The sequence below is a fragment of the Mus musculus genome, chromosome X, assembly GCF_000001635.26.
Source record: "Mus musculus strain C57BL/6J chromosome X, GRCm38.p6 C57BL/6J".
In the NCBI taxonomy this organism is placed as follows: Eukaryota; Metazoa; Chordata; class Mammalia; order Rodentia; family Muridae; genus Mus; species Mus musculus.
The window spans coordinates 168,632,914-168,647,230 of record NC_000086.7 but is presented as its reverse complement, the minus strand read 5'-3'; positions in this window follow the sequence as shown (position 1 = coordinate 168,647,230).

Here is a 14,317-nt window from a genome sequence, read left to right as displayed (position 1 = left end):
CTCTAGTGTTGGTCTATGCTTTGCTCCTTGAAAACAAGGCTCTTATTTACTGCTCCATATGCTAGGTTATATGATCCTCCAGGTTCCTGTAAGTTCCCTGTCTCTGCTTCTCAGCTCACAGTGTTACGATTATAGACATGGGCTACCATGTCTGCTTTATATGGCTTCTGGGGATCTGAACTCAGGCCTTCACACTCCTGAGGCATCTCCCCAGCTTTGGTACTTCCTAATGTTTCTTGTTTTTAAAATTAGATTTTTTTATTTTACTTGATGTATATTTTTTGCTCTCCCCCCCCCCCGTGTGTGTGTGTGTGTGTGTGTGTGTGTGTATTCATGCCTGGTGCCTGAGGAAGTCAGAAGAGGGTGTCAGATCCTCTGGAAATGGAGTTACAGATGGTTGCTATTTGAGTGCTGGGAATCAAAGCTCCTCTGCGTGAACAAGAGTGCTTTTAAACTGCTGAGTTATCTCTTGAACCCCATGGATGTTTCTTTCTTTAAAGTGAGTTACAAAGATAGAACTTCGAAAAGCATCTAGGGAGCAATGGCTCAGTGGGATGGCAGGTTTCCAAGGAGGAGAGGAAGAGCAATGGGAACCAGTGCAGGAAAAGAAACAAGCTAGAAAGAGGGCTGAGCATGTGTGCTGGATCAGCTACCTCAAGAGACACCTTTACTTCTGCCTCTGTCTGCCCCTAGTTCAGCACTCTTGACTGACTGCTGTGGCAGTAGTTACTAGGTTCAAAGTGGCATCAGGTGAAGGAGGAAAAAACTCTCCTTGTTGATATTCCTGTATCCTTCATGAATAACTGCTGACATCAGACTCTGCTTCTTTCACTCCTCCAAAACCGAACAAAAAAACCACACATTACATTGTATAATACCAGTTATATGAAGCATACATAACAAGTGAGCTAGTGATTGTTAGCATGTGGGGAAGGAAGGAATTGAGAGTAAGAGGTATTCAGTTTCTTTAGTATGATAGAAATGTCTGCAATGTGATAGTGCTGACTATTGTGTTGCTCTTGGGAGAAGTTGTTTCGGTTTTGTTGTTTTGTTTTGTTTTATTGCTTATTTTGTGGAGGGAGATAGGGATTCGTTTCCCATGGTACACATGTGAAGATCAGAGGACACCCTCAGGTGTCCTCGTCTTTTATTCTGTTTGGGACAGGATGTTCTCTTTGTTGTACAGCTGCATACACTACGTTAGCTGGCCAGTGAACTTACAGGGCTTGTCTAGTCTTTACCTTCAGAGGAGCACTGGGGTTGCAGGCATGCTGCTCAACACAGCTTTCATGTGGGTTTGGGAGATTTGAACACAGGTCTTCATGCTGTGTGGCAAGCAATTTACCCACTAACCATCTCCCCAGGCAGTGGCTACTGTGCTATGTGGATTATGTCTCTTTTTTCAATGTAAGCTTGGCATTTTTGCTCTGCAACAAATTTACAGAACATGTACTATGAGCCCCCATTTCTCCAGCAATCTTGGGCATTTCTTCTGTGCATCACTTTCTAAGGAAGTCCAGGGTTCTGTTCTTCCCTTTTCAGAGTTCACAAGGCATCTGAAGGGAAGATGTGTGAATACTATGTCTTCTGCAGTTCTTCTATAAACACATGCCTGCTAGACATATCTTCACACTTCTTTGGCTTCCACAATCCTCTGCTGGGCAGACAGGATGTAAGCTGATAGTATGATATAAGCCAAACAAGAAAATTTAATGCAGATAGAGGTTAGTGACATCCAAAATAAAATGAATTGTTAGGAATACTATAAGCCAGTTCATCTTTCCAACCCTTCATGTTGGGGATTTCTTTGCAGCATCAATCTTCACCCTTGCAGAAGCTTGCCAAAATGGCAGGTAGGAGACTGCTCCACTGAGTTTCCCTATTGATTTATACTTTCCACACTTAGATTTACAACTTTCCTTGGGATTATTGAATAAGTCATTGTGGAGCTATGCTTTGGTGCAGGGTAAATTACAGCAGTCTGCAGACTGTATTTACAGTTCAGTCTTCAGTGTTACTAAGGGGACTTTGGGAGGAATTTCAGGTCACTAGCCTCTATTAGTTGTTCATTAGTGTCCAGAAAATCATTTGGAGTGGTATCATTTGTGAGCTGTATGAAAATACAGCTTTCTCAAGGGGGACAAAGGCTATTTAAATGTGATTGGTACTACATAAAAGATAGTCTGAAGCCAGGCATGGCAATGTACACCTGTAATCCCAGACAGCAGGATCAGGAGTTCAAGGTCAACCTTTTTAGGCCAGCCTAAAAGGGAGATCCTCTCTACGAAGTGAAATAGGTAAGAGGGGCTGGAAAGAAAGCTCACTGACTGCTCTTCCAAAGGAACCAAATTCAATCCCCAGAACCCACATGGTAGCTTACAATTGTAATTCTAGCTCCACGGGATCTGACACAGACATGCGTACAAGCAAAACACGAACACACATTTTCTTAGTTAGGGTTTTACTGCTGTGAACAGACACCATGGCCAAGGCAACACTTATAAAGGACAACATTTGGGGCTGGCTTACAGGTTCAGAGGATCAGTCCATTATCATCAAGGCCAGAACATGGCAGCATCCAGGCAGGCATGGTGCAGGAGATGCCGAGAGTTCTACAGCTTCTTCCGTAGACAAACAGGTGAAGAATGGCTTCTAGGCAGCTAGGATGAGAGTCTTAAAGTCCATGCCCACAGTGATTCACCTAGTCCAACCGGGCCACACCCACTCTAACAAGGCCACAACTTCTAACAGTGCCACTCCCTGGGCAAAGTATATACAAACCATCACACTAAATAAGTAAATAAATAAATGTCATTTTAAAAAATAAATTGCATGTTGTACTGGCTAGTTTTGTGTCAACTTGACACAGCTGGAGTTATCACAGAGAAAGGAGCTTCAGTTGAGGAAATGCCTCCATGAGATCCAGCTGTAAGGCATTTTCTCAATTAGTGATCAAGGGGGAAAGCCCCTTGTGGGTGGGACCATCTCTGGGCTGGTAATCTTGGTTCTATAAGACAGCAGGCTGAGCAAGCCAGGTGAGGCAAGCCAGTAAGGAACATGCCTCCATGGTCTCTGCATCAGCTCCTGCTTCCTGACCTGCTTGAGTTCCAGTCCTGACTTCCTTGGTGATGAACAGCAGTATGGAAGTGTAAGTCGAATAAACCCTTTCCTCCCTAAGTTGCTTCTTGGTCATGATGTTTGTGCAGGAATAGAAACCCTGACTAAGACACATGTGAAAAACTGAATCATAATCTAAACACTGTTGGAGGAAATGCCTAGTAAAGTTCTTTTTAATATACATTTTATCTATTATATATTGAAGCATTTTATTAAAACTCAACACAAAGCCATGGTATGGTAGACAAACTGCAAAACTTTTCTAAAACTTTACACTGGCAATATTCTCACCATACTCTTTCATCCCTAATCTTTGTGACTTTGAAGTCTCATAAAGAAGTAATATCTGTTTTCTTTACATCTGTCTGGCTTTGTGAATTGCTGTGGCCAAGAAAATATGTCAGAAAGGACTTGGCTTTCATCACCCCCCTTCAAACCTTGCTGAGATATGAACAAGTCCAGGGGAATCTGCCAAGTGGTGCAAGCCAAATGCCTTGGCTGTTTGCATCACACCAACCAGTGTTCAGCTAACTGCTCACCATGTGAAGGAAACTATTCTAGATCAGCCTGGCCTCAAGGCTAGATCTGGACATGAGCAAAAACTCTTCAGGTAACGTAAGCTGTAGGACAATAGTAAGTTAATATTGGTTTAAGCCACTGAGATTTGGAGTGGTTACTTAAGCATCAGTAGCTAACTTCACTTGTGCCTCTGTTCTGCTTATGTTTTCTGATCTGTCATCTATGGTACAGCTCAGATTTCATTGCTTTGGCCAAAGTGGATGAAATTTGGCATATTCAGAACCTATTAGGGATTCTAGGAACATAAGTTAGCTATGGCCATTGCTCAGTTAATGAGGATAAAGGCGCATTATACATCACATGATTTTGTAGTTAGCATGGGATCTGGTAGAGAGAGGCATTAAGAGATTTTTGTTTTTATTTTTGTTCTTGTTTTTTTTTTTTTTTTTTTTGTAATTTCCAGAAAACTCTAGACTAGCTTTCTCATCACTATGACAAAATGCCTGATATAAAGACTGTAAAAGGAGGAAAAATTTTTTTTAGCTTCAAATTTCACAGGGTTTCATCTCTCCTGGCAGAGAGGGTGTGGCTGAGTAGAGTATATTAAACCACAAGGCAGGAGCCAGTAGCAGGGCCTGTTCATCTTCCTGTAGACCAGTAGTAGACAGACAAGGAAGCTGACCAAATCTTAGAAGGCTGATCCCTAAATGCCTGCTTCCTCCGGGTAGGTCCTGCTAGCTCTCAAACCGTCCAGCAGTGAACATAAGAGCCTTTGGGGACCTTTCCTATTCAGATATAATAACCATGAAAGAGAACAGAAAATATATTTGCACCATCAGATGAGCTGTTACTGATCTGTAATATTTGTTACTCAGTTTGAAATAGAAAGAAATGCTTTTGGGTTGAGCTAACGTTCTCTTTCATCTCTATTTCATCCCCTACCTGCCCTTTTCTCAGAGTTGATATTAGCCTGAGTCTGCAGTATTGTAAGCTCAGATTGTACACATGGAACATGGTACTCGAACTCATCATACTTTTGACATACATGTAGCTGTTTTTTTCTACAGACATCTGAATGTATATATACCTGTCATATATACACATATACATGGTTTTACATACATGCATTTAATTATCCTGATAGCTATTATAGGATAGCCTATCATGGATACAATACCCTCTACTAATCCTTTTGCCCGTGTCTTTCACTAATTCAGCTGTTCTGTCATCTATGGTACAGCTCAGATTTCATTGCCTTGGCCAAAGTGGATGAAATTTTGGCATATTCAGAACCTATTAGGGATTCTAAGAACATAAGTTAGCTACGGCCATTGCTCAGTTAATGTTTACAGAGTCCTTTGTATTCAAACAAACTCAGAAACTGGAATGGCTAGACAAATGCCTGTTTGACTTTCTAGAGTTTCTTCAAAGGCCTGGCTTTAGGAATTCCTTGGTATTTTGTTGAAGGCTGATTTTCTTGCGAGATTTTTTTTTTAAATAAAAAGATTTATTTATTTATGAGTACATTGTAGCTGTCTTCAGACACACCAGAAGAGGGCATCGGATCCCATTACAGATGGATGTAAGCCACCATGTGGTTGCTGGGAATTGAACTCAGGACCTCTGGAAGAGCAGTCAGTGCTCTTAACCACTGAGCCATCTCTCCAGTCCTGAGACATGTTTATAACACAGGAAGATACTAGGAAAATACTTAGATGAAAACTTGACATTTCTTTGAAACATTCACCAAGTTTCTTCATCTTTTCCATCTTACTCCTGGTGTTTTAGGAACAATTAAGTGTGCCTATTTGGTGGTCATCTGAAAATCAGAAGTAACGACAAGAAACGAGAGCAACTGTAAGTTCCCATGAGTAAAGATTAGCAGCAAGGAACTGCTACTTTGCTCACCAACGGGTTCCCAGGGCAATGATTTATTCCTCTTTATGAAAGATGAATTGAGTGGTCATCCAAGGAATACTACCAATATTGTGCTGAGTAGAGGAAACACCACATTGGATCATTTCTGAAGGGGTCTTAGATTTGCTAGTCAGTGAGGCAAAGCAGTTCTCTCCCCCTTGGATTCCTGAGTGGAAAGGTCCAAATTGAAAACCTGTACATTAGGGGCTGGAGAGATGGCTCCACAGTTAAGAACACTTGTCCTTGCAGAAAACCCAGCTTTAGTTCCTGGCACCTACACGGTGACTAATAAGCATCTATAACTCCTGTTCTAGTAGTCTTAAAGCCTTCGTCTGTCCTCTGCAGACACCAGATACATGCAAGGACAGCATTCATACGCATAAAATAGTAATCTTAGAAAGACCCACAAACAGCAAGAAACCTGACTTTTACTGTGCTGAGATATCATATAGAAACATACCATGGTGTACTTTGGCAAAAAAAAAAAAAAAAAAAAAAAAAAAAAAAAAAAAAGCAAAACCAAATTTCCCTCTTAGGAATGAGCAAATTATTCTGGCAGACTGAGCAACAAGTAGCTAAATGACCTTACATTATATATGCCCCTTCTCAAAAGTGAACTAGCATATAAGAATCCTATCCTCATAAATGTTCCTTTCAACAAATTGTATGTACCCTCTGCTCCCGAGGCCGAGCCCAGAAGGGCCAACCATAGCAGGATGATGGCAACACCCCCCCCCTTGCTTTCAATTTGTAAACACATCTGAGAGCCGCCCTCTACTTTTGCATTATGCCAGGTTACATTACAGATCCTCTTAGTTTTCAACACTTATAACTATCTCTGCTGGTTTGCAGAATAATACAGCACATATTTTGTAAAGAAAAAGGCAGAGAAATTAAGCTATTAAAAAACTACACATTGTCCTTATAACTCCCTAGGATAGAAAGGAATGAGAAGGTAGACAGGGTAGTAAGGGATAGAAGTGGGGAGGGGTAGTGTATATGTTCACAGATTTGAAAAAGAAATAAAATGAAAGCAAACAAACAAACATACATCAAGGTTGGGCTTGATGGTGCATGCCTTTAATCCCGGTACTAGGGTGGCCAGGATGTAAACACCTCTATTAGTTCAAGGCTATCCTGGCCTACATAAGTAATTCTGGGTCAGACAGTACTACATGGTAATACCTTAGCTCAAATCATCCCTAATAACAATGATAACCAATAATAAATAAATAAAGTTTGTATTACTGAAGTAAATTCTTTTTTGCTTCCAGAAGTCACTCTTAAAGGAATATCTGATGGTAGTTTCTTTGCTCTTGAGTTTTGGGGAGTGAGGCTCTAGATTTTTAAACATCAGATATATTTTGTGCACTTGAGGGAGTATTTATTTTTATTTAAAGTCTACATTTATTTATTGTATGTATGCACATGTACACACAAACACACACCACTGCAGATGTGAGGTCAAAGGACAACTTTCTGACATCTGTTCTCTTCTTTCAGGGCTTGGTTCCTTATTTCCTGCAGAGCCATGTCGCTGGCCCTCTGGAGGGGAATTTTATAAAGAGATTTCAGATGTTGCTCTTCTTTCAGTGATGATCAAAGGGCTAACAATCCACTTTTTTTCTGCAGCACTCTGGCTTTTCTGAGAATAGCACTCTTGTCTTTTTTGGTTGTTAGCCTAGCATTTAATGGCTGAGCTACCTCTCTAGCCCAGAACAGAACTCTTCAAAGCCCATTTTCTCTTTGCAGGCGTCTGCCTCCACTTTCGGTTTTGATTTGCCAGTAGGGGGCAGTAGGGAAGGAAGGCGGGACAGGAGGCGGGGGCTCATCATGATCTGCTTGCTTGCTTGTGCTGTCTCTGGCGATTACAGTCGCCAATTTTTAACACTTCCTGGACTATCTCCTTAGTAGGCACGAAAAAGCAGCAATAACTCCTCCTCCTCTAATATGAGTCTGGGGCTTGAGTCTCTCTCCTCAACTCCTGGTCTAGCAGCTGGCCCGCACGCCCTCTCCATAGGCTTAACAGGAAGAACTGGTTTGCAAGCCAGATTGCTTTCTGCACACATTTTCATTCAGCCTTCTTTCAAAAACTCCTGTATTAACTACCCGTAGTCTTTACTGATTTTGACGCTGACTCAGGAATGCCTCCTCTTTAAATACTAGGTCCACACAGGTTGTGCCAGAATCATTCTGCGGACACGACCTCTAGAAATTCTGTTTCTGTTTAAGCTTTCTAAAACGAACTGCAAAACTTTTAATGTTTTTATTTCCCTACTTCCGAGAGAGTTGGCTTGGGATCATTCAGAAGCTAAAAGTTTGAAGCAGATCGACTTTGAAATCCAGACCCTTGGTCCTTTTTGAAGTTTTATGATTTTTTTTTTCAGTTCCCTGGAAGATTATGGGATTTCGAAAATCCTTTACTTCTCACTGCTGGGAGTACAGGTTGGGCGGTCATCCCCAGCCTTTTGTTATGTCTTTTCTTTCCCTCAAGAAATTAGCTCTTGGGTTTACAAATAATACTACACTTTTCTGTTTTCTAACATTTATTTTTATGCTTTAATTATTCCCTTCATCCTACTGAGACACATTTTTCTAAAGATGCAAAGATAATTAATATCCTTTTAGGTAACCATTCTCTCTTTCTCTTAAAATAACAGGCATCCAGTGTTGCGATTCAAAAATACAAAGGCAAACTAAAAGGCAGACATATCAAAGCACAAATAAAAAGAGAGTCAAAGCCATCCATTATCCAATTGCTATAGCTGGCCACTGGAATCTGGCACATTTCCTTATAGTGTCCAATTTCGAAAGCAAATTAAAATTAAGTTCTCAGCTGTAAAAATTTATTACATAAAATTTACCAGATTAACTTTTTCCTTTTTTAATTTTTAGATCTAAATACTTTACTTTCTATGTATGAATGTTTTGCCTGCATGCTAGCTTGATTCCCTGGAATTAGACATGATTGTGAACCTCATGCAGGTGAGGAGAATCCCAGGTCCTCTGCATGTTTATTTGTTTTGTATAAGATAGAGTCTCAAGAACCCTATGCTGACCTTGAACTTATTACATATTGGAAAATGACTTTGAACTTCTGATTTTCTTGATTCTCCCTTGAAGGTGAATTAAAGGTCTGCCTCATCATGCCTGGCTTCCCATTATCATTTGTTTTTTCTTTTTTGTTTTTTTTTAATTATTACTGTGTGTATGTGGGGGCAGGAAGGGGTACAAACCATAAGGCCTGTGTGTTGATCAGAGGACAACTTGGCAATGGTGCTGGGTCTCTCCTTCCACTGAGTGTGACTTCTAAGAAACAAATGGAAGTTATCAGGCTCGCATCTCTGCAAGTGTCTTTACCCAGTGAGCCATCTAACTGGCCTCCCCAATTAGCATTTTAAGTGTATAGTTAAATATATGGAGCAAATCATTAGAACTTTTCCCTCTAGAACATCTCAAAGTTTTTTCATAGAAACAAAACCTTTTAATTTTCTACACTTCCCAGCATTTGTCAAACACTAGTGTACTTTATCTCTATCAATGTGGCTATACTGTGGACCTCCAATAAGTGGAACTCTGCAGCATTTGTCTTTCTGTGTCTCAATTATTTCTCTTAGCATAATGTATTTAAGAGTATTTATGCTGTAGCATGTGTTGGAATTTCTTCCTCTCTTAAAAGGAACAAAATACCGATGAAAGGAGTTCAGAGATAAAGTTTGGAGCTAAGAGGAAAGGATGCACTATCCAGAGACTACCCCACCGGGAGATCCATCCCATAATCAGCCACCAAACCCAGACACTATTACATATGCCAGCAAGTTTTTGATGAAGTGACCCTGGTATATCTGTCTCTTGTGAGGCTATGCCAGTGCCTGGCAAATACTGAAGTGGATGCTCACAGTCATCTATTGGATGGAACACAGGGCCCCCAATGGAGAAGCTAGAGAAAGTATCCAAGGAGCTAAAGGGGTCTGCAACCCTATAGGTGGAACAACAATATGAACTGATCAGTACCCCCAGAGCTCATGTCTCTAGCTGCATATGTAGCAGAAGATGGTCTAGTCGGCCATCATTGGAAAGAGAGGCCCCTTGGTATTGTAAACTTTATATGTCCCAGTACAGGGGAATGCCAGGGCCAAGAAGCGGGAGTGGGTGGGTAGTGGAGCAGGGTGGGGGGAGGATATAGGGAACTTTCAGGAAAGCATTTGAAATTTGAAATGTATATAAAGAAAATATCTAATAAAAAATTGTGAAAAAAAAAGGAAGACCATATTGTTTTTCACTTACTTGCCGGTTGATATTTAGGTTGTTTCTGCTTTTTGGCTATTATTATTAAGAGAAATACTGCAATAAACATTAATATGCAAATATCTGTTGAGATCCTTTTGACTAGGTGGTAGTAGTTGTAGGCCAGCCATTTTTGGTTTCCTAAGTCATTTCCTGGTTTGTTTACTATGTAATAAGGCAAGTCTATTGGAGGGAAAAATGCTTTCTTCAAAGGAGAAGTGTTGAAACCCTTGACCACTGAGACAGCAAGTTAAAAAGAATCTAGCCCAGCATTTAGTTTATATTGTGCGTGTTGTTGTTGCTCAATGTGTTGGCCCTTTCTGAGATTATTCTCCATATTTTATGTCTGGTCTAGGAGGGGCAGCTTTCCTCCAGTGGCTCACACTGCCATCCAAACATGGTGAAATTTCTTGATTTTATGTTATAAAATGATTAAATTGTGTTTTCCTAGGACTACTTTTAAATAGCTTTTTGAAAGTTGGGAAATATTAAATGGAACACAAAAACCTTAAGGTGAATTCCTTTATGGCTATGCAGTGACATACTCGGTGATTTAAAAGAGCAGTGATTGATGCTCCTCACTCTGTCAATTGCACTAAGCCAGAAAGTTCCACCTAGAGTGTTCAGGCCCTAGACACTTCTATGGCTGCATCCTACCTGGGAGCTCATATGGATCTAGGACTTCAAAGATGGCTTTATCAAAGACTGGAATTAGGCCTGGGGTGTGCAGGCCTTGCAAAGCTACTATCAGGAGATAACAACCTTTCCACGGGGTGATTTGAGGATCTAACACAGAGGCTCTCAATCTGTGGGTCATGACCCATTTGGGGGATGGAGAATCAGATAGGCTGCATATCAGACATTTACATTTACAATTCAAAACAGTAGCAAAATTACAGTTATGAAGTAGCAATGAAAATGATGTTATGATTGGGGGTCACCACAACATGAGGAACTGTATTAAAGGGTCACAGCATTAGGAAGAACCATTGTTGTAAGAGAAGTAGAAGTCTCTAGGCATCTTCTAGCACCTTCTCATGCCAAAGCAAGTCATAAGACCACACTAGATTCAAGAGACAGAAAATAAATTGATAATGAGAATGGATTTCTTAGAATCTACCAAAATGTAATCTAATTCACAAAAACAAAGCAATAGACACTGAACTTTATAGGTGTTTATTCATTTGTGCCACAGTAATAGGATAAAATAAAATGTCTACTCAGTCAGCAATTGTCTTCTGGAAAGAGCTGGTAATAAGTATTTTGAGCCATGCAGTCCCTCTCCCAACTAGTCAAGCTCTGCCATTGTATGACAGCAGATGTGGAGAGTAGGTAAGCAAATAGATAGAATATGAAGCTCAGCTGAATCTGGTGCTCACGTGGAACAATCCTTACCTAGTGTGCTCCAAGCTTTGGGTTCCATCCGGAGGACTGAATAAGCTAAACCTGCTGCTTCACATCTGTTATTCCAACACCCGGGAAGGTTGAGCTCATCCGCAGTTACATGGCATGGCCATAGACAACTTGAATGAACTGTGTGAGATGCTGCCTCAAAATAAATAAACAAATAAAATTTTATTTACAACAGCAGGTGTCAGGCAAGGTATGTCCTGTGAATTGTGTTTTACTGACATCTGCTCTAGAAAAAAAACAATAGTGCTTTGACTGTGTTCTAAATGTATTGAAAATTGATTATGTAGGATGGAGATTTCAGATTCTAATAATACTACCATAAGCTATCCAAAACCAAGGTTAAGATGGTAGTGGACATATACTGAGCTTGTGTGTATGTGTGTGTGTACTAATCATGCCATACTAACAGCAGTAGGCAGCCAGCATTCTATCTCCGTGTTTGTTTAAGTACCATTGCCTTTTTAGAGCCTATAAAATCACTTACTGTCCAGGGAGAAAGGATAGCTAATAATATAAAATCCTATTTGGGAAGCAAAGGCAGATAGTGGGGTGGTTGATATTTGCAAAATGCATTTACTAGCTTTATCTTCCCCGACTCCAAATATTTGCTCTCTTGAGTTCTGAATAAGGAATCAAAGAGAAAGTCACAATTTCAAACCCTTCTTGACCACTTTTGGTAGTTATTGCTTTTCTTTTCTTTTTTCTTTTTTTGACCTCTGTGCTTTGTTGAACTCGTAAAATCTCATATTTCATCCCTGAAACTTTAGCACTGTATGAGATCATTTTTCCCTTGCAAATGAGACACCAGAATAGAAATTCTCTTTCATCTTGCTGCTTCATTCTTCTTAGGTGTTAAATGACAGGTACTAACAGTGTGTCAGAACAAAGGTGAAAATGCTACCTTTGGTGGTAATGTCATTGTATTTTCAGCCTGCTGCCTCGGCCAGGCTATCACCTCCAGCCTAGAGAGGGAGGGACTTCGAGCCTCAGGCTCTGGTCTCCCAGGAGCACAGCTTTTTACAAAGTATTTGTTGCACATGTGTGAAGGGATTTGGTTCTCCTCCCTTGGGGATTTTGGTCCACAAAGCTCATGCAGGATTAAAATAGCACTGGGCATTCAGGGTCTCGAGCAAACAACTGTGATCTGAAGACAGGAAAATTCTGCTTCATTCAATAGCCATGGTTGCCTAGGCTCCTCCCCCTGCTGCCTCACAGAGTTCTCTCCTGGGCCTGATGTGAAAGTCTGTCCAGGAATTGGCTCAAACCAAAAGGAAAAAGAAATAGAATTCATTTCTAACAGCTGTTGAAAGTGAGTTTTGCTCTCTTAGATTCTTTGAAATCGATGATTCTTTAGTACTTTCATTTTGTGAAAGGGAATATACCACTTGAAGGTTGGCTCCGCCTCTTCAACCTGCCTGGGACCAGCCTTCCAGAACCCAGCATAGAAGTTGGTTTCCTGGTAGGCACCATTTTCTTTTTATGTTTCTTTCAAGAACATCCCCAACTACTTGCTGACTTTTATGCTTCCTCAACAATTTTATAGTATGAACTTACCATGTGTTGGGTTATTTTAAATGTTTAAGTGAGCATCTGGAATTTTCCTTGATCACTCTTGCACGTTATTGTTCGGAGGCAGGGTCTTTTTTTTTCCCTTTTTTAAAAGATTTATTTATTTAATGTATATGAGTACACTGTAGCTGTCTTCAGCAATCAGCAGTACAGCTAGTCTTCCATGGTGGTTAAAACAAGACTCAGCCCCATAGTCTCATATATTTGCATGTGCTTCGACAGTAGTTGGTAGAATTGTTTGGAAAGGATTAGGATATGCAGGTTTTTTTGTTGGAAAAGGTGTAGGTTTCAAGAGCTAACTGCTACGTGCTCTCTCTTTCTCTCTTTCGGTGTGTGCGTGTGTTTCTCTGTCTCTTTCTCGCCTTCCCTCCCTCCCCCCACCCACCTCCAACACGTACCTCAGAACGTAAGCTCCCAGCTACTGCTCCAGTGCTATACTTGCAGAGCCTGCTTGCTGCTATGTTCCTTAACATGGTGGTCATGGCCTCACCGTCTGCAACTGTAAGCAAGTCCCACAATTAAGTACTTTCTTTTATAAGGTGTCTTAGTCATGGTGTCTCCTTGCAGGAATGGAAAAGCAACTAAGGCATCTTCCTAAGTCAGCTATGGCGCCTTTCTAGACACGCAGGTACCATGGTCGACCATCATTTACTGCCATTTTCCAGGGTTCTAAAAACCCAAAGTACAGTCATTTTACTTGGACAGACATCATTTCAACTGCTGAACCATTTTCCCAGGCCCTTGGTTTAGTTTTTAAGCTTCCTTCTAGAACCATTTCCTTGGATTCTTAGCTTAGTCCAGTTTTCCTCATCTCGTTGTATATTTTGAAAAAAACTTATTTTGGTTTTGGTTCTTCATTGAGGCAGAGCCTCATGTATCCCAGGCTAGATCAAACTTTGCTATATAGCCAAAAATGAGCTTAAATTTCTGATTTTCCTGTCTCTACCTGTCAAGTGCTAGGATCATAAATGGGCTAGTACTACCACATCAGACTTGGGATCTTTTCTATCTATCTATCTATCTATTTATTTATTTATTTATTTATTTGGACATCAGGGGGTGTGGTGGGGAGGGTAGGTGGGCTGGAACTCTGTACTCTATGGTCTCTGATAGATTTAAACTAACTATTAGGGTGAGCATGACCTTGAACTCCTGATCCACCTTGCCTCTACTTTCTAATGCTGGGTTCCAGGCATGCAGCACCATACCCAGTTAATGTGCTACTGAATACTGAAGTGAAGGCTTTGTGTGTATTAGGAAGGCACTCTGCCAACAGAGCTATAGTCCTAACTCCCTCCACCGTCTCTTCAAACTTTGTGTTTTGCTGAAAGCCAAATTACAATATTAATTATGCTGGCTGATACTGGCAAGCCAAGCTTGAGACGGCTGTCACGGATGGGTTATGAGACTGAACACCCCTTTTCCTATGGTTTCTAAAATGCACAGAGTGATTTCAAAGTACCAATAATGAGTTTGTTGAAGACTTAAAAACGAC